Source organism: Bactrocera neohumeralis, unplaced genomic scaffold (genome assembly GCF_024586455.1).
Source record: "Bactrocera neohumeralis isolate Rockhampton unplaced genomic scaffold, APGP_CSIRO_Bneo_wtdbg2-racon-allhic-juicebox.fasta_v2 cluster09, whole genome shotgun sequence".
In the NCBI taxonomy this organism is placed as follows: Eukaryota; Metazoa; Arthropoda; class Insecta; order Diptera; family Tephritidae; genus Bactrocera; species Bactrocera neohumeralis.
Genome location: NW_026089622.1, coordinates 16,945,693 through 16,968,509, shown reverse-complemented (window position 1 = coordinate 16,968,509; position 22,817 = coordinate 16,945,693).

Below are 22,817 nucleotides of genomic sequence, written 5' to 3'. Positions count from 1 at the left end.
TCAAAAATGGAATGTTGTCTGATTTGAATGAAAATTTCACAGTTTGTTACCAACTATCTATAAATTATTTTCCCAAAGTATTAGGATTCTATCTGCATTAGTTTTTTGTCCAGAACTGCCCAAAGTTGGTGAATGTGGAGAACATCAAAATTAGCAAAAAATGTACTAAAAAGTCAAATCATTGATACAATAAAACAACTATTGAAATTCAACTTTATTATTATTTTTCATTTATAATATGTATCAAAGAAAAAATTTTCATCAAAATCCATTGAAAAAAATAATGCAAAATAATGCATAAAAATATTGTGGAACAACATAATTTGGACGTCAAAATTTCAATGTTCTTCAAATTCAAAGTGGTGCATCTTTTTAGCGCTGTCTACCGCTGTCGACATACATACACCGAATTAAAGCCTGAAGTCTCAGCTAAACGATAAAAAAAAATTCAGCTGCCCCAAATTGCCCCCCTTGAAAAAAACAATGAGATACTCTAAAATGGCAAGTTACCGCCCAAAAGTATGCAATATATATATAACAAGGATTACAGGAACTATAGGATGTATCATTCCAGAAGAATTGGACGCATATCCACTAACGAAGATGTGATGCATCAGTTATTAATGTCTTCGGATCCGTACATAAACATTTTTCGTACTAAAATAAAATTAAAAAAATTAGAATGTCACGAAGATGTAAAAAAGTTGCTAAAAGAGACTTGATAAAAGAGAATTTAGTTTGTATGGGAGGTGGTTTCAAGTCATAAGTTTCACCTTATATAGGAGGTGGGCGTAAAAAAGGGGGCGTGATTTTGATTTTTTCATTTTTTTCTTGATTGGAATCCAAAACAATGATGTACCAAATGTCATTGTCCTGCGACAACTCCTTATATTTTTAGGCGCAGTATGCACTAGCAGAAACCTATGTGCGACGCTGTTCCTCTTCACGATGTTGCCTTGCCCGCGTACGTAGTTGGCTCTTCCAAACACCCATTGTCTGTAAATCAAAATCATTTAACAAATGTAGAAAATATTAGACGAATTACCTCTTTCCACTTAGCTGCAGTACGAGATGGCCCTCTGCACGCATTTAACTGCTCCGCCAGCTGCCGCCACAAATCCTGCATTTGTCGAGGCAATTTTGGCGTATTTTTTCCTCTACCGATTTCCGGATGCGCCCGGCAAAATGAAACGTAAGTTTCTAATTGTTCGTGCGTAGTACGTTGGTTTTTTGTTTTCCTATAAATTGAATTAAATATTAAACCATTTATTTCTTTAAAATTAACAATTAATAATAATGAATACTTACGTTGTTGAAGAATCCATTTCGCACTAAACAGCTGATTTCTGTTTACATTATATTGTTCACCACAGTATGGTGAAAAGCGATTCGCACTGAAGCTTTAAGTTTTATCAATATTTGCACAGAATAACAAAAAGCTTTTGGCTTGATAAAAATCTTGATAAATAAACAATATTTTGATAATTTGTTAAGTGCACAGAATCGGTCTGTAAGTATATAGGAGCTAAGGGTAAAGTCGACCGCGTATTTTAAAATACTTATATATTAATTACATTCATGGAAGTTAAAGAAAGTTTTTATTCCATTTTATCTGCTTTTGTCAAAGAGCTACACTGTTTTTGGAAGAAGATTCTCTCTGGATTTCATTAAAATAGCTCACATATTGAACGATATAAGTTCAAGTGGAAGTTCGAAAATATTTATATTAAGTATGTGAGGTATAAAAGAAATGCTCACCCGAAACTATCCGATTTGTATGATTTGTATATTTCACACACTGACCAATATTTTCGGAAAAAAGTATGTGGGTATCTGGGGACTTCAGCAGTTACTATCTACTGTTATGAAATTTGTTAGTCATTAGAAGGCAAACCTTAAAGCCACAATGTCTGCAAAATTTTGTCTCGGTATACCGTTGCATGCCAAGGCAATCTTCAAATGTTTGAAAATTAGAGCGGTAATAATTTTGCCGATTAAAAATCGGAGAAATATTTTCAGTCTCATATATGGTACTCACTCACTTTTTGAACTATTTACTTTAAAATCAATTTAACTAGCACAAATCACAATATACTCCACAAACTAGTTGCATTTACTACCGAATATTATGACAATCGCAATAGTCTGACCTGTTGAGACTCCGTTTACTGCGACTTTTGACTCCCACGAAAACAGAAAATTTATATCTAGTAAAAGTCAACCGGAGTCGTTAATATCGTTAAAATACGTGAAACAAAACTTGATAGAGCTAATATAGAACTACCTTAATGAAGTATTCGGATACAAGTAATGTTTATAGTACTATATATATAAATGATGTTCGTCCTGTTGCTGTAACTTTAGTAAAAACAAGAAAAAACTTTAACTTCGGCTGCACCGAAGCCAATATACCCTTCACAGGTGCATTTCTTTTAGTAACTATGTGTTCAGTTTGTATGGAAGCTATATGCTATAGTAATCCGATCTGAAAAATTTTTTCGGAGATTACATTTTTGCCTTAGAAAATAATCTATACTATCTATATCTATAATAATTTGGTGAAGATACATTGTCAAATGTGAAAGTTTTCCATACAAGAACTTGATTCCGATCGTTCAGTTTGTATGGTAGCTATATGATGTAGTTAACCGATCTGAACAATTTCTTCGGAGATTACATTGTTGCCATAGAAAATAATCTATACCAAATTTGGTGAAGATACATTATCAAATGTGAAAGTTTTCCATACAAGAACTTGATTCCGATCGTTCAGTTTATATGGCAGCTATATTTTACGGTTGTTCGATATCGGCCGTTCCGGCAAATGAGCAGCTTCTTGAAGAGAAAATGACGTTTGCAACATTTCAAAAGGATATCTTAAAAACTGTGGGACTAGTTCTTATTATACAGACGGACGGACGGACGGACAGACAGACAGACGGACATGATTAAATCGACTCAGCTCAACATACTGATCATTTATATATATACTTTATAGGGTCTCCGACGCTTCTTTCTGGGTGTTACAAACATCGTGACAAACTTAATATGTATACCCTGTTCAGGGTATAATTAAGACTCAAAGTGTAATTTGGTGCAAGAATTGCATTTGTTGCAATAATAGTCCGTAATTGGTTGCAAAAATAGATTTACAAGTTTAAACGACTAATGTAGGAAGGGAGCTCTAACCTAGAACCACAACGGAAATAACATAAAGCAGTAAACATTAATTTTTATACTCCGGGTGATTGCTTATCTGTCCGTCCGTACGTGCAAGCTGTAAATTGAGATATTTTGATGAGCGTTCCTTGGCAAAAAAGTAAGTATGAGATATTATGCCCAGACCACTGCTACGCCCACAAAATGCCATTAGCCGAAATTGTATAAAGTACCATGACTAAGCACATAATTAAGATATAAAACTCTAATTTGGCACAGGGAATCGCAGAAGTAAGGGGCACCTGTCTTCGAAAAATTTTTAAAAGGGGGAGTGAATAAGTTTAATATATAGTACATATCTCATAGAGCACCAAAGCTACAACAGCTAATTTCGCTCAGCACAATTCTTATAAAAACTATTACGAACAGTATGAAAATGAATGAAATCGGGTGGTATCTCCGCCCACTCACCATATAAGGTTAAAAACTACTAAAAACGCAATAAATCATTAACTGAATGCGACAGAGACATTAAATTTTACCCTCGAAATAGTTGGATATTGTGCATGGCACCACATACTTAAGTAAAATATTTCAGGACTTCCTCCTCCGATTTTAACCAAATTCGGTACGTAACATTCTTATCTCACAGTGAGGAAATGGGAGAAACCGGACTGTATCCACGCCTACTTCCCACATAAAAAAATTTTAAATTCCATTAGATTTTTTCACTTTTCAGTACACAAATCCAGAAGCAATTAATATAAGAGTAAAACTTTGCACGAATCATGCCTTTAGAATATGGCATCTTATGACCAAACATTTTCCAAATCCAACTAAAACTCTTGTAACCCTTACCGAATATGTGGATCTCAGTACCTATAGTTGACTTTTGACCAAAATATCGGTCAATGTTTGGGATAAACAATTAAAATTCAAGGAGAATTTTTTCGTGATAATAGTATCTCTGCGTATAAAAAATAGGTTAAATAGATGAAATTGGCGAAAACTTGACTTTGCCACCAAATAACTAATATCAGAGGTTTCGATCATTCGGCTGACTTTACTCCATATAAAATAGAAAAAAATGTTGCTAAACGATTTTATTTTTATTTATAATTAAACAATTATTATTAATTCAATAATATTTGATTATTTATATTAATAAAAATTATTATAATTGAATATATAACTAATGTGAAAATAATTAAATATTTATTTTAATAATTATTTGTAGGATAATTTAGGGAGTCTTATGGAGTAAACTCTTTGAGTTGTGAACACTGTTGAAGTGTTTGTTGAGTTCTTTGAGATAACAGAAAAAAGAGTATAGCAACGAAATGTCACACAGCATAGAAATTAAAATTCAATTTTCTATGTCATGCCCTGCGTTCGGTAATCGAATACATGCAAAACGTATTAAACAGATTTTTTATGAGAAAGTTCTCATGTATGGCACTGCTGTGCTATGTACCATATGCATAACAGGGCCTTTAAATCATTACTATATTGTCCACATTATTGCATCATAATTTTTACAGGAATATTGTCAGTGTAAAATTGTCGTCAATGAAGACACAAATTCAGGTCGCCATGAGACAACATCACTAAAAAGCTAAAAATGGCAAAAGCGAAGTGACATTCATATTTAAAAGACATAGTGAATCTTTATCTTTTCAAAGTAGTGGTAGTAAAAAGACAATGTCTGATTACAGCAAAATAAAATGTTGAGCTATTTGGAATGAAGTCCTGGACAATCAATACGAGATATTGCTAGATATTACTTTTATATGCTCAAAAAGTTTGCAAGAAAAGGAATATGTTCCTTCAAAGAGAATGAAGCACCAAATCACAATGATAATTAACTAATTGTGGCGATACAAGGTGCTTTAAACAAATTCCAAAGCGCCAGTTTCCAATACAAATAAAAGTGGTTTGTTTAGTGTGTTTAATTAAGCTTTATAAGAACCCAGTACTCTTTTGACCTGATCTCGCGATCGGCTACTGTTGCTAAAGAGGCGATTCTTCCGAATTGGCTAGAACTCTGGCAAAATGAGACCAGGGGCCATTGTTAAAGCAAAACTAATAAATTTAAAAATAAATGACGAAAAGTAACCAAAGCGTCTGTGCAAGCGCTTATGAAGTCAAAATTTCGATTATTCACCTATAACAAAGCAAATTGGTTATGTTTTTAAAACTCGTATAAAGTAAATCTGACTCCGCTTAAAATTTAATTGCGATGTGCGATTTTCTCTATCACTGCACCTCGACTGTTTGTTTAATTTGTTTTAAAATATGACGCGTTGTCAGAAACATTTCGCAGATATAACAGAACATTATACTTTATTCTTATATCGGGTGATTTTTTAAGAGCTTGATAACTTTTTTTAAAAAAAAAACGCATAAAATTTACAAAATCTCATCGGTTCTTTATTTGAAACGTTAGATTGGTTCATGACATTTACTTTTTGAAGATAATTTCATTTAAATGTTGACCGCGGCTGCGTCTTATGGTCCATTCGGAAAGTCAATTTTGACAACTTTTTCCGAATTTCGGCCGAATATTTTCTATCGACAAATTTTGTTCAAAGCTGGAATAGTTGCTGGCTCATTTCTGTAGACTTTAGACTTGACGTAGCGTAGTGGGGTGAAGAGCAACCAGAAGCCGTTCAAGAACTGCCCATGCATCCCGAAAAATGCACTGTTTGGTGTGGTTTGTACGCTGGTGGAATCATTGGACCGTATTTTTCAAAGATGCTGTTGGACGCAACGTTACGGTGAATGGCGATCGCTATCGTTCGATGCTAACAAACTTTTTGTTGCCAAAAATGGAAGAACTGAACTTGGTTGACATGTGGTTTCAACAAGATGGCGCTACATGCCACACAGCTCGCGATTCTATGGCCATTTTGAGGGAAAACTTCGGAGAACAATTCATCTCAAGAAATGGACCCGTAAGTTGGCCACCAAGATCATGCGATTTAACGCCTTTAGACTATTTTTTGTGGGGCTACGTCAAGTCTAAAGTCTACAGAAATAAGCCAGCAACTATTCCAGCTTTGGAAGACAACATTTCCGAAGAAATTCGGGCTATTCCGGCCGAAATGCTCGAAAAAGTTGCCCAAAATTGGACTTTCCGAATGGACCACCTAAGACGCAGCCGCGGTCAACATTTAAATGAAATTATCTTCAAAAAGTAAATGTCATGAACCAATCTAACGTTTCAAATAAAGAACCGATGAGATTTTGCAAATTTTATGCGTTTTTTTTTTAAAAAAGTTATCAAGCTCTTAAAAAATCACCCGATACATACATTTAAATTAGCAATTTCGATGCCAGCCTATAACTTGTATAAATAGTTTTAAAATTGAGTAATAAATATAAATTTTACAACGTTATTTGTGGGAACAATTTTTTTGCCACATTTTTTACAGTCAGTTCAATAAATTATTACACAACAATATTTGATAAGCCAAGTGATTTAGATAGGAGTTCATATCCGTAGTTGCGCTTAGTCTTTGGAATAGTTGTTGGTAAAATATGTATCTTCCAGTCTTTCAAGGCTTCAGCCTCTCACTGATGAATTTTTTTTTAATATTGATTTGTTTGGTACAAGTTGTTCATGCAACCTGCAAAGCACTTGTATGTTGTCACAATAGAGTAAAATTGTTGCCAGCTTTCACTAGAACCACGATGATGATGATGATACTATACTTGTAGTTTGTTGCCGAAGAGTGCACCATGAAATGAGGCCACCGTGGAACTTAAATATGTAACCTATCGTAGACCTGCTATCAAATACATTAGCTCTCATAAGTCTACGCTCCTTTATAAAATAAATGTTTACTGTTTTAAATCTTAAGAATAATTAAAATAATTTTGAAGGAATCACGGTATAAAATACGTATTTCTAGTAAAAACCACATATCTCCTTGAGTAACCGACGAATATGAATCGCCGTGACAATACATAAATATTTACATATGTCACCAGAGACTTTGAATCAAGTTTTATTCTATGACGAAAGTATATAAAATGTTTGTCCGGAAAGTAATTGGATTGATCCAATTTAAAAAGCTTTATTGAACCAATCGTTACAATTCTTTAAAAACTTTCAAAATAGACTACTTCTGCGTCGATGCAGCGTAGTCAGCGCGATTTCCTTGCATTGAAAGCTTCACGGAAGGCATTCTCGGGAATAGCCTTGAAAGCTGATGAGCAAACTGCTTGGATCCCCTCTGTCGTCTCAAAATGCTCGAAATATTACCCCTTTGTCTCGGGGTCATGACCCGTCACCTGTGATTACGTTATTCAAAAAGGTCACAGTTAGTGAGTACTTTTGGGACTATTTTTATTTATTTGGATCTGTTTGTTTTAAAGCCTAACAATAAGTTATAAAATCTTAAACCTATTTAAAAACAAGTAAGGAAGGGCTAAGTTCGGGTGTCACCGAACATTTTATACTCTCGCATGATAAAGTGATAATAATTTACATATTTCTTTATTTTGCTGTAAAATTAATTAGATTAGATCAATTTGTGTACTTTGAGTATTGAATAGCATTTTCATTTTCTAATGTATATATTATACAGAGAAGGCATCAGATGGAATTCAAAATAGCGTTATATAGGAAGAAGGCGTGGTTGTGAACCGATTTCACCCATATTTCGTACATATCGTCAGGGTGTTAAGAAAATATTATATACCGAATTTCATTGAAGTCCATAAGTGGGCGGCACCACGCCCATTTTCAATTTTTAAAAAAAGCCTGGTTGCAACTTCCTTCTGCAATTTCTTCCGTAAAATTTAGTGTTTCTGACGTTTTTTGTTAGTCGGTTAACGCACTTTTAGTGATTTTCAACATAACCTTTGTATGGGAGGTGGGCGTGGTTATTATCCGATTTCTTCCATTTTGAAACTGTATATGGAAATGATTGAAGGAAACAATTCTATAGAGGTTGGTCGACATAGCTATAGTAGTTTCTGAGATATGTACAAAAAACTTAGTAGGGGGCGGGGCCACACCCACTTTTCCAAAAATTTACGTTCAAATATGACCCTCCCTTATGCGATCCTTTGTGCCAAATTTCACTTTAATATCTTTATTTATGGCTTAGTTATGACACTTTATAGGTTTTCGGTTTCCGCCATTTTGTGGGCGTGGCAGTGGGCCGATTTTGCCCATCTTCGAACTTAACCTTCTTATGGAGCCAAGAAATACATGTACCAAGTTTCATCATGATATCTCAATTTTTACTCAAGTTACAGCTTGCACGGACGGACGGAAGGACAGACGGATGGACAGACGGACAGACGGACGGACAGACGGACAGACAGACATCCGGATTTCAACTCTACTCGTCACCCTGATCACTTTGGTATATATAACCCTATATCTGACTCTTTTAGTTTTAGGACTTACAAACAACCGTTATGTGAACAAACCTATAATAACTACTCTCCTACTAGACAGGCTCAAGCAAGTGATTGAGCTGTTTTGGTGATACGTTGCTCTTTAGTACGCAGGCATACCTCTTCTTTTAAGGCGAGTTTGATCGCAAGAATGTACCAAAGCATTAGCCAAAGGGTTTGGGTGATCTCGGAGTTTAGGTATATATTTAATTTTGTTATCTTCTACTTCTTTCTTTACCATATGAATACCAAGGTCATTATGGATGTTTTCATTACGCACGTATGGTGAACACGTAATTGTTCTAAGCATTTTTGATTGGAACTTTTATATTATGTCAATATATGATGCACAGGTCGTACCCCACAATTGAATGACATACATCGAAATCTGTACGAGCATTTTGTTATCTAGGCTAAGTTTACAGTTTTTATTTTAAAGCCAATTTAAATTTGAAGCTCTAATCTTCATACATGTTTCTTAAATAGAGATGTGTTTCTTCCACATAAGTCTTCTATCTAACTGAATACCATGATAAGTTACTTCATTCGCTTGTGGTAATAAAATATTCGATACTTCAACAGAACTTAAATGCTAATATTTTTGATGCTAAAATGTGGCAGTGGTTACGGCTCATTAAAGCTGTGTCATCCGCAAAAGTTGAAGTTAATATGTACATTCTTAGCTGTTGGAAGATCTGATGTATGTATGATGTGTAGAGTTTGGTCTAAAACACTGCCCTGTGGTAATCCAGCCCTTATCTGTCGTTCATCCGATATGAAATCTCCTACTTTCACCACAAATTGTCTATTATTTAAATTAGACTCCAATGTTTTATAGAATTCTAAAGGTAGAATATTTTTAACCTTATATAAAAGGCCTTCATGCCAGACCTTATCAAACGCCTGAGCAACATCTAAAAATTTTGCTCAACAGTACCCCCTATGCTCAAATGTTTTTCTTATTTCGTTAGTAATTCTATTTATTTGCTCTATCGTGCTACGTTTAGCGCGAAACCCGAATTGGTGCGTTGGTATTATGTTATTTTCGTGGAGGAAAGGATACATCTTTGATAGTAGTACTTTTTCAAATACTTTAGAAGGACAATATGGAAGACTGATTGGTCTGTATGAAGACGGCTGTGTTAAGTCTTTCCCAGGTTTATCTATCAAGGTAATCTACGACATTGAAGGGCAAATAGAACACCTCTACAGCAATAATTGGTAACTCAATTACCATTTTTGGGGTAATATTATCATGTCCAGGTGACTTTTTTGGATTAAGTTCATTGCTGATTCCAATAATTTCAGAAGGTAAAGTCTTAAAAGACTCGAGCGACTCTTTAGCTGTGTTGAGTAAGGTTGATAGCTTAAAGTTTTTCTTTGGCAAATTAGGTTGAAATACCTTTTCTAGGTGATTTGCCAAACAATTAGCCTTTTCCTCGTCACTTCGAGCCTAATTTCATGTTGGAGTCAGTTGGTGGCTTCATGGACTTTTGGGCTTTCCAAAGGGAATTTTGCTTGCTTGAATTTGGACACAGTTTCTTTATATGAATTTCAGTGCAGAATTCTTCCTCATGTTTAAGCGCTTTTCTAAATTTATATACTGCTGATTTCAATTGAAGTTGAGTGGAAGGGCAGCGATTTATCTGCCATTCACGTCTTGCACGCCTTCTTTCATGTACAAGCTTTTCTATTTCACTATTTGAGACTTTTCTCGAACCAAGCGACTTATACCTTTTGTTTGTGTTGCTAAGACAGCTGCGTTATTTATTATATCATTGAGTTCCCTAATGTTTTCATCAATATCTCTTCCCGTATTTATTTGGTACTCAATATTAATGGTGCTACTAACGTATTTTTTATATTTTAGCCAATTCGTTATATAGGATGTTAGACTGACTTTTGGTTCAATGAATATGGGTTGTTAACATATCTTTATTAGTACAGGAGAGTGATCAGAAGAGAGATCAGTACATGTATCAACTGTTTTGTGCGTTTTGTCTATATTTTTGATTACAGAAAAAAATTAAATGCGGTATTTTGTTAACATCACAGGTTTCACCACGGTCTTCATCAGCGGGCCTCCAAAAAGGCCTGGTGCCATCGAAACACACCAGTCTTGCCTGCTTAATCATATCAAACGTTTCTGTCTCAGATTTACCGAGTTTCACACAAAATTTAATCGCGTACTTCTGCTCTAACGAACGCTGCATTTTCGGTCGCCCCACTCACAGAAAGACGTCGCCCGAAAATGTTTATCCTGACTCTCCAGGTGCTCGGAGACAACTGACCGACCGCTCGTTCGTTAACTTGGAACACCCTCTACCGAATCCAGTCGTGGCGAATGAAAATCAGTCCTATTACTTTCGGAACAAAGCCTTTATATCCACGCTATCAGGACTAATTTTCACACCTCAAGAAATCGCGAAAAAATGTACACATATCCTTCTACTGTAATGTAATAAAAAACGACCAGAACACAAGTAAGAAAGGGGTAAGTTTGGGTGTAACCAAACATTTCTTACTCTCGCAAAGTAAAATGGCATATTCGTATTGGATTTCGGTGTATATTTTAATTAGATTATATAATAATTATAATTCACAGTGAAATTAATTGAACAATTTTTTTACTATGTCTACTCACACAAATTATTGTTGTATTGAGGAGTTTGAAAAGAAATGGTTTATTGACAGTGAATAAAAATATTATATATATGTACATATGTATATATTATATTTGCACAATAATGTCTTATATAATCACAAGTTATTGAATTTGTATACTCTTCCAACCTACTGCTTTTATATTCAAAACTAAAACTATTACTAAAATAAAGCGAGATAAATATAGGTTATACTTGTATATATAAATGATAGAAAAGTTGAACTCTAAATTGACTAAAATTTGAGATATCTTTATGAAACCAAGCACTAAATTAAGATATAAAACTGTAATTTGGCACAGGGAATCGCTGTAACTAGGAGCTACTGAGTGCAAAAAAGTTTGAAAAAATGGACGCGGCCCGCCCTCTAATAAGTCTAATGTACATACATTAATCCTAAAAAGGAACTAAAAGAACAACGACCAAATTTGTTCAGCTTAAATACTATAAGAACTACTATCGACAGTGTGAATAAAACCGGAAGATAACTGATACTGTTTTGAACTACTAAAAGCGTAATAAATCAAAAACTGATCACCCCGGAGACGTTAAATTTAAACTCCGAGATGGTATGATAGAGCTTTTAGAAAGCCAATGTGAAAATTAGACGATGGGCCTGGCACGGCCCACTTTTCTGTGAAATCACATACCTCGGGACCCGACTGACGGATTTCGACTAAATTTCGTATGCGGAAATACAATATGCCAAATATAAATTCGAACTTCTGGGTGACTTTCTGCTACATTTATCAGCCAATATGTGAGTTATCTCAATGAAAATGAGGGAGCGTGTTTTACTTATAACAGTGTATAGCTACGTCGCATGGCACTGAAGTAGCAGACTTTTCGCGATGAATTATCTAGTGGAATTTCTAAAATCTTTGGAGAGGCTTGGTATGTCGCCGCCTCATTTGCGGCTCAAAGTAGGATCTGTCATTATTATGTTTCGCAATCTTCATGCGCCGAAACTGTCAAATACAAGGGGGCAGATTGCTTGATTCTACAAATTCCTTTCAGTTCCAACGATTTGCCATTTCAGGTCGAACCTATTCAGTTTCCAGTGAAAATTGTAATTGCGATCGCAATCAACAGGACACAAGGATAGTCTCTAGAAGTGTGTGGCATAAATCTGGAAATACCATGTTTTTCACACTGCCAGCCATATGTGGTGTAGTCATAAGTTGGAAAACCATCTTCTCTGTACATGTAGTCACCGGAACAGAAACCAAAAAATGTTGTTAAAATATCGAAAAAGAGTGCTGAGTGCATTCGTACAAACGGTGAGTGTAAAATTGATAAAATTTATACTATGTTAGTATAGTATGTACACTAGGGTGATTCAAAAAAATTTTATTTTTTTTCAATTGATACTCGCAAAAATAGGTTCCTAGACACCTCTAAGAAAAAAAAATTATTGTGAATAGATTTTTGGAGAGGCTTTCTTAGAGGTGTCTAGGAACCTATTTTTCAGAGTACCAAACGAAAAAAAAATTTTTTTTTTGATCCACCATAATATGCATTGATTTTTGACGATGAATATCTCGTAAACGCTTAACTTAATCGAAAAATCAAATTAGACCATTTTTGTAGAGCAGTAAATTTCCTACAAAACTATGTGTTTCATCATTCATAATAATTTTTTTTCATTGAGTTATAAAATTAATAAGAAATAAAGAATTTTTCCAAAAATAGTCAAATTTCAATCGTTAATATCTTTAAACGGTTGGGTTTACGAAAAAATCATAAGAGACCATATTTTAGATCATTCAATTTCCTACAAAACCTAATTAACAAGATATTTTTTCAAGTAGTTGGAAGCGAGATATAAATTTTTCTGTCTTATAATAAGAAAAAATAGAAAACCGTTAGGCGGAGGACCTTCCCGTTACAATTAAAACCTCATATTTGGAGAGGCTTTCTTAGAGGTGTCTAGGAACCTATTTTTGCGAGTACCAATTGAAAAAAAAAAATTTTTTTTTGAATCACCCTAATGTACACGTTTACAGGCTTTATTTAAATTTAAATTGTCAAACAGTTTCAATTACATTAAACAACAAAAAATTGAACAGTTGAAGTGAAATACATGTATGCATGCGTGTTTCTTTATTTGAAAAAATTATATTGTGTGCATACCGATGTTTTTTTGTTATAGAAGCAATTTGTTTTTAGTTTGATTTATTCTTTTTTATATCAAGAAAAAATATCACGAGCCAGACGAGCAAATATAAGTCGGCGAACCCGTAATGCAAATGATGCGGCATTACTAAGACGATCACAGACTGCAGACGAACGCACACAAGATAATGCATTGCAGCGTGAACGTAATGAACGAAATAGATCTGTTGACCATGTACCTGTATTGATCTTACGCGGTGATCAGGAATACGTCGCGCTAATTTGACTGAAATAATGCGTGCTGCTTTTAATCACAACAGTCAGATTGATTATAGGGGTAAATTTGCTTGGGGTACTAAAATATTGTTTATTTTTACTGCCGGACACATTTTTGGTCTTAGCGAAAACTTAACATGCTTACACTTCTGTTCATTCACATATATACGCCAGTTCGCTAGCCATTCTTCGACAGAACTTAAATGCTCCGCCAATATTCTTGATGCTAAAATGTTGCAATTGTTACGGCTCACTAAAGCTGTGTCATCCGCAAAAGTTGACGTTAATACATTTAATAGAAATGGAAATGGAATGGAGGAAAGGAGACATCTTTGATAGTAGTACTTTTTCAAATACTTTAGAAGAACAGGATAGAATACTGATTGGTCTGTATGAAGAGAGTATCAAGGTAATCTACGACTTTTTCCATGAAATTGGATAGTATCTGAAACTAAACACTGCATTGAAGGGCAAATAGAACACCTCTACAGCAATAATTGGTAACTCAATTACCATTTTTGGGGTAATATTATCATGTCCAGGTGACTTTTTTGGATTAAGTTCATTGCTGATTCCAATAATTTCAGAAGGTAAAGTCTTAAAAGACTCGAGCGACTCTTTAGCTGTGTTGAGTAAGGTTGATAGCTTAAAGTTTTTCTTTGGCAAATTAGGTTGAAATACCTTTTCTAGGTGATTTGCCAAACAATTAGCCTTTTCCTCGTCACTTCGAGCCTAATTTCATGTTGGAGTCAGTTGGTGGCTTCATGGACTTTTGGGCTTTCCAAAGGGAATTTTGCTTGCTTGAATTTGGACACAGTTTCTTTATATGAATTTCAGTGCAGAATTCTTCCTCATGTTTAAGCGCTTTTCTAAATTTATATACTGCTGATTTCAATTGAAGTTGAGTGGAAGGGCAGCGATTTATCTGCCATTCACGTCTTGCACGCCTTCTTTCATGTACAAGCTTTTCTATTTCACTATTTGAGACTTTTCTCGAACCAAGCGACTTATACCTTTTGTTTGTGTTGCTAAGACAGCTGCGTTATTTATTATATCATTGAGTTCTCTAATGTTTTCATCAATATCTCTTCCCGTATTTATTTGGTACTCAATATTAATGGTGCTACTAAAGTATTTTTTATATTTTAGCCAATTCGTTGTATAGGATGTTAGACTGACTTTTGGTTCAATGAATATGGGTTGTTAACATATCTTTATTAGTACAGGAGAGTGATTAGAAGAGAGATCAGTACATGTATCAACTGTTTTGTGCGTTTTGTCTATATTTTTGATTACAGAAAAATCAATTCATTGTGCTATTTTATTACGATCACTCAATATGTCGTCTTACCAGCAGGTATTCTGTTAAGGTTGTTGTCATACAGCTGTAATTTAAAATCGGGGTGGGGAATATATAGCCGTCATGTTTAAGTTTCGCCAGCGATTTTTATACTCTCGCAACAAAGTTGCTAAGGAGAGTATTATAGTTTTGTTCACATAACGGTTGTTTGTAAGTCCTAAAACTAAAAGAGTCAGATATAGGGTTATATATACCAAAGTGATCAGGGTGACGAGTAGAGTTGAAATCCGGATGTCTGTCTGTCTGTCTGTCCGTCCGTCTGTCCGTCCGTCCGTGCAAGCTGTAACTTCAGTAAAAATTAAGATATCATGATGAAACTTGGTACGCGTATTTCTTGGCTCTATGAGAAGGTTAGGTTCGAAGATGGGCAAAATCGGCCCACTGCCACGCCCACAAAATGGCGAAAACCGAAAACCTATAAAGTGTCATAACTAAGCCATAAATAAAGATATTAAAGTGAAATTTGACACAAAGGATAGCATTAGGAAGGGGCATATTTGGACGTAATTTTTTTGGAAAAGTGGGCGTGGCCCCGCTCCCTACTAAGTTTTTTGTACATGTCTCGGAAACTACTATAGCTATGTCAACCAAACTCTATCCAGTCGTTTCCTTCAGACATTTCCATATATAGTTCAAAAACTGAAGAAATCGGATAATAAACACGCCCACCTCCCATACAAAGGTTATGTTGAAAATCACTTTTAGTGCGTTAACCGACTAACAAAAAACGTCAGAAACACTAAATTTTACGGAAGAAATGGCAGAAGGAAGTTGCACCCAGCCTTTTTTTAAAAACTGAAAATGGGCGTGGCGTCGCCCACTTATGGACCAAAAACCATATCCAGGAACTACTCTACCAATTTCAAGGAAATTCGGTATATAATATTTCCTTAACACCCTAATGACATGTATGAAATATGGGTGAAATCGGTTCACAACCAAATTCTTCAAATATAACGTTATTTTGAATTCCATCTGATGCCTTCTCTGTATAATATATACATTAGGAACCAATGATCATAGCGGAATAAAAATTTACAAAAATACGGTATTTGAAAAATATGTAAATGACGGATAATGAAATCTCGATTATCAATTTATCATGCGAGAGTATAAAATGTTCGGTGACACCCGAACTTAGCCCTTCCTTACTTGTTTATAAATATTGTTGTAGCTTGTAGCAGCGCTGTAGCATGAGATTCTAATGCGTGGTGATTTAATCTTTTTTTAGCATAGAGTCTAAATCCCGGTATAGAGAAATGGTTTTTATTTGTAATACGAGTCTCTGACAATAGTATTACATCAATATTATTTTCATCCAGAAATCTAATAGGTTCCAATTTGTTGCTTAACGCCGCAGCATTCCATAAAAAAAACATTCAATATGCTCATTTTTTACTTTAAAAAAGTTTGCAACATATGACTATGTGCTTTGATTATCTCTTGAATAATATTTTGATTTGCAGAAATAAATTGTGTCATATATTAGGTAAAGTTGAAAATCATAGTTTCAACACTTTCATTTGGTTCATTTTGGACCATAGTCTTGACAGTTTGTGCAATTTACTGGACCATTTCTTTTGTGTGGTTCCTTAACGGTAATTCTGCGATGGTACAGATATTTTAGGTTTTAAATAGGATTTGTTTAATTTTTCTTAAGTATGCTAGAATTTGGCATCAAATATATTTTTAACATTGGTTGTGGGATTTTGTTCCTGTTAAAAATGTTTACCACTGATTTAATACTAAAACAACCTTCTTCCAATGCTTCTTTAACATTATTAGAGTCTTCCGAAGACTCTATAACTTCAATGACGACAAATAGGCCCCTTGAGGTCTTCAGTTGGTAAGAGTAGTAATTCTTGTTATTAGTAGACAAATATTTTACAACATCCATGAAACTTTTTTCAGTGTATGTTTGAATTTTTGTATCATTTATGTGGCACTACGGCACTATGTGAAAATTGTTTGTGCCTATTATATTGCTTAGTTTTGAGACCAGCGCATTTAAGCCCCGCTCTAGCAAATAGATTGGAATGGGAAAGGAATGGCATTCACGATTATGGTGGTACCCTTTGCGTCGTCGTTAGGCTCTTTGCTCAGTATGGCAAATCTGTTGCCATCAAGAATTTCTGGTTTTTTACCATTTGACAGGCCTGGTTTAATATTTTTTTGGTATTGATCGCTAATTTAAGTGGACTCAATTTCCCTTTTACGTTTATGTTGCTTGGTACATTCCCACCTTGCATTGTGTTTTCCTTCGCTGTCCGGGTGCTTGCTGATACCTGCATACTGGTTCAGTCAACGTATTTTTGGTTGCCCGATTGCTGTTTTCTGCTGACTGTGCTTTCTTAGTTTCCCTTTCAGCTGATCGCTGCGATGACTCAGCATCGCCGTTACATCTGTTTTTGCCAGGAGTTGCTTTTGTTGGTTCGGCAAAGCTAAAGTAGGCTTTGTTCGTTTGATTTTTTTCTTTTGGAACAAAGTTCCTTACGGCAGACTTGGAGAAGATAGGGATTTTGCTGCGGGACCTAACTGAAAAAAAGTGATAGCAAAACCGTAAGAAAAAAACCGTAAGAAATAACCCGTAAGAAAAAGACTGTAAGATCGCTAGTTATAGCCTACCTTTAGGTTTTGCAAAATAATTAGGCATGAAAATCTGTAACATTATTGTGTATGCAAATTAGTTTTGAGTGAAGTGCGGAACACATAGAGCGCGACAGACTGCAAACTACATCTGTCAAATATTAAAATACAGACGTTCTTATGGACAGTGTTATTTTGACAGCTGCACGACTACACGACTGCAGGCCGACAGTTGTCGTTCCCGCTAACTTGAATATTTCCTATATTTGCCGACGGCAGTAGGACGACTGTAGAGTTTTCTTAATACTTATCTGTACTTAAATAAAAACTAATCAGCTAAATTTGAGAGAAAAATCAGGACAACCTACATAAAATTAAGCACAATTTTTTTTGCAAATTGTATCGATTCTACATTATCCGAAGGAACTTCGTTCCTACCTGGTGTCCCACGACACCGCATTTCTTTTTTGTGTTTATTTTCTGTTTCGTGCACAATTTGTTCATGTTTATTAATAACGTTGCGCGAAAAGTTTGTCCTGACTCTCCAGGTGCTCGGATGAAGCTAACCAGCCAACCAATGAAGTCGGTGCACGCATACTCCAGCGTACAGTCGATGCGGAAGAAATTCAGACATATTACTGGACTTCCAAGTATTTCAATTAAAATAAACATACATTAATCTCTCGTCGCAATGAAATGTAAAATATTTTTGGTCAGTCCGTCTTAAGTGAATACGAACAGCATCTAGATGGTTCAATTTGGTTTAATTTACATATCCCCAAAACTGCTTTTCTTATATCACAGTGCAAAAAGTAGCGAGATCGAACTACAACCATTCCAACTTTCGACGTAACATAATTTTAAATTCTATTTCAAAAACCATCCATTTTAAGGCGAGCTAAAGTGGCCAAACCTTTCAGGATAGTGGGCAGGGTTGGGACCCATCACGAGGAGAACACCCACACTGAAAAGGAAAAAACGACCTTTTTATGAAGTCCACCGCACACGTATTAAGGATTACGATTTATGGGTATGCACCTGGAATTTCCGATCCTTTAATTGGGAATATACCGCTGGTTATCAGTAGTACTACATTCCAGCATAGGAAAATTCATCAAGCGCCCTGGCTGTTTTCGGATCAAAAAGCTATCAACCAGATCAATCAGGTTGTGATAGACGAAAGACACCACTCCATTGCTTTTAGCATTGAATCGGACGAAGATACGTATCCGCCTCTGTACAGTAAAAACGACACGTTTACAAACATAAGGAAGGTTCGTCGAGGAGCTGCAATCACAACAGATAGTTGAACAATTTTCTACTTGTATTCCTGCTCTCTGAGAGCATTCGTCAACAACTGGTATTAGGGAACTGTGGGACGGCATTTCAAGCTCCTTACGTAGTCGCTGCGACGACTAACAGAAGGTTTCAAGACCAGAGCACACCCTTGTTGAACGAGCATTCTCTTGTTGAACCCCCGGAGATGATCTAGTGATTGATGCTCACAACATACTAAATTTATGGAGGGAACAATTGTGCAGCCTGCTGAATGGCAGTGAACGTACAACTTCAGGAGAAGGCGAACCCGATTCCCCAATCGATGACGATGGAGCAGACGTTCCATTGCCTGACCATGAAGAAGTTTGAATAGCAATTACCCGTCTGAAAAGCAACAAAGCGGCGGGGGCCGATGTATTGCCGGCAAGCTATTGAAATACAGTGGCAAAGAACTGATAAGAAGCATGCATCAACTTCTTTGTAAAATATGGTCGGACGATGCCCAACGAGAAGAATTTAAGTGTGCTCTGCCCAATGTACAAAACGAGACACCCTTAACATTGCTTATAAGATTCTATCGAGTGAAAGATTAAAGCCCACCGTCAACAAACTCATTGGATCTTATAGGTGTGGCTTTAAGTTTCTCTTCTCTTTGTCGATTTGAAAGCTACTTTTGACAGCACGAAATGCGCGATGTCTGAACTTGGTATCCCCGCAAAACTAATACGGCTGTGTAAACTGACGTTGAGCAACTCCAAAAACTCCGTCAGGAACGGTAAAAACCTCTTCGAGCCGTTCTATACCAAACGACGTTTTAGAAAAGGCTAATTCCTTTCGTGTGACTTCTTCAATCTACTTCTGGAGAAAATAATTCAAGCTGCAGAACTAAACAGAGAAGGTACCATCGTCTACAAGAGTGAACAAGTGCTGGCGTATGCCGATGATATTGATATCATTGGCATTAACAACGTGCTGTTAGTCTGCTTTCTCCAGAATGGATAAGGCACCGAAGCAAATGGGTCTGGTGGTGAACGAGGGCAAGACAAAATATTTCCTTTCATCAAACAAACAGTCGTCGCACTCGCGACTAGGCTCTCTTGCCACTGTTGACAGTCATAAGTTTGATGTCGTAGATAATCATGAAACTAGCAACAACACCAACAAAAATATCAGCCTTGAAATCGAATTCAGCATAACTCTTGCCAACAGGTGCTACTTCGGGCTGAGTAGGCAATAAGAAGTATAGTCCACTTTCGACGAACAACAACCAAGCTCTATAAGTCACTCAGTATTCTTGTCTTGCTATATGGTGCAGGGGAATGAACGATGACAAGATCTGATGAGCCGACGTTATGAGTTATCGAGGGAAAAGTTCTGCGAAAGATTTATGGTCCTTTGCGCTTTGGCAATGGCGAATACTGCAATAGATGAAACCATGAGCTGTAATAGCATTTATCGGTCAATATGAAAATATGAGAGAGTGTGTTTTAGTCATAGCAGTGTATGTTTCTGCGGAAAATTGATAAAATTGGGCGAAAACTTGACCTAACCTCAATATAACCCATCCGGGTGAATACATTGATTCACAACGGTCAAAGTGTACGGTCAACAATCGAGTGTGCTCCTCAATTTGTGTTAACTTACGTGAAAGCTTGCAGGCAGATTCGCTGGAGATCCTCATCATCGTTGGCACCTCGTGTACAACAATTTGCTTGGTGCATTGGTGTTTGGAATCCATAAATGTTTGATTGTAAAAACTTACAATTATAAAACAAAAAAAAAAACAAAAAAAACACTCAATTAATTTTTGCGGAAAAATTCTTCTTCGCAGAGTTGTAAGTGGTCAGGATCATTTCTACATTTACAGTCGGTAAAGCAGTTGATAAGGCAGTTCATATAACTTAACGTAACCTGTGAACGTTAAACATAAACAAACACTGCACGTAAAGTGTTTCTTAATATAATAATAAAAAATAAAATAAAATAAAAAATAAAAATAAATAAATAAATAAATAAAAAAACATACTAAATGATAACATCATGAGCCAAAGCGATATCCGTGCCCAGAGACAACGAGAACAAGATGCACGCCGGCTCTCCGTCCAGCGCAACAATGCACACTTTTCGATCAGGTCTCAGAGTGACAGTGAAAGCGTAAAATCAAACTCATCGTCCACCCTTCAACCCCCTACAAATTTAAAAGTCCGATCTTGCTCAATGTCAACGATTCCAACTTCAGAGCTCGTTATGCCTGATGATGTTGTACAAGATAAGGTCGGCCAGGTGAGAGTAACAAAACTTCTGAAAGTCTTACAAAGGTCACTAACACTAAACCACCGCCAATATACGTAAGAGAGGAAAACTCTGTCGCTCTCGTTAAAATATTTACTGAACTTATCGGCAATAATAACTTTCATATAGTTCCGCTGTCGAAGGGAAACATTCGAGAAACGAAAGTTCAAATATACTCCGAACAGAACTTTCGTACGTTGTCAAAATACCTAAATGAGAAAAAGATTAAATTCTACACTTATCAACTTAAAAGTGCGAAAGGCCTGCAAGTTGTTATTAAAGGTATTGAGCCAAGTGTTGAACCCATGGAAATCCACGAAGCACTTAAAGATCACGGTTTTAACCCTAAAAATGTTGTAAATATTTTTAATAAAAAGAAAATCCCACAGCCTATGTTCAAAGTTGAGTTAGAACCAGAAAACAAACAACTTGGAAAAAATTGTGTGCACCCCATTTACAAACTACAATATTTGCTACATCGTAGGATCTCTGTGGAGGAACCGCATAAAAGAAATGGCCCTGTACAATGCACCAATTGCCAAGAGTATGGTCACACCAGGTCTTACTGCACACTTCGCGCAGTATGTGTAGCTTGTGGAGAGTTACATGATTCTTCCACTTGCACGTCAAAAAAAAAGACCCAAGTGCAAAAAAGTGTGGAAACTGCGGTGGAAACCACACTGCAAACTACAGAGGATGTCCAGTCTACAAGGAGCTAAAAAATCGGATCAACCAACGTGTAGTCTTCGAACGCAATCATAATGTACCGAACTTTGTGTCCTCCAATGTGAATCCGCTGACAGCTCCATCAAAAACCGTCACGGGCGTATCGTTTGCAAACGTCCTAAAATCAGGCCTAGGAAAACCCACAATAACAGCAACAGCGAGTCCTATTGAGCCGCAAGAACAGCAGCCCCACGTTTAATCAGGTAATCAATCGAATATCGAAGCAATGATAGCGTCAATGCAACATAGCATGATGAACTTCATAACATTCATGCAGAACACAATGCAAGAACTCATGCGAAATCAAAACACATTGCTGCAACTGCTTGCTAACCAAAATTCAAAATAATGAGCTCGCTTAAAATTGTTTTATGGAATGCAAATGGTATACCTCGCCATAAACTGGAACTGTCAAAATTTCTCAACGACAAGGAAATTGATATAATGCTTCTTGCAGAAACTCACCTAACCAATAAATACAACTTTAATGTATCGGGATATACCTTCTATTGCACGAATCATCCAGATGGAAAGGCACATGGTGGAACTGGTATCTTAATCAGGAGTCGCATTAAACACCATTATTTAACTGGAATTGCTGAGAATTATTTGCAAGCAACATCAATATGCGTGCAGACAAAGCAAGGTGACATTACTTTGTCTGCCGTTTATTTTCCTCCACGCTTCCCGATCACAGAAAAACAATTTATAGATTTCTTCAGCTCGCTGGGAGAATGCTTTCTTGCTGCAGGTGATTATAACGCGAAACACCCTCACTGGGGTTCCCGGTTATGTAATCCTAAAGGCAAGCAATTATATAACGCCCTTATATGTAAAGGAAACAAACTGGACTACGTGTCTCCTGGAAAGCCTACATATTGGCCGACAGACCCGAAAAAGCTGCCAGATTTAATTGACTTCGCAGTAGCTAGGAAAATTCCTCATAGCCT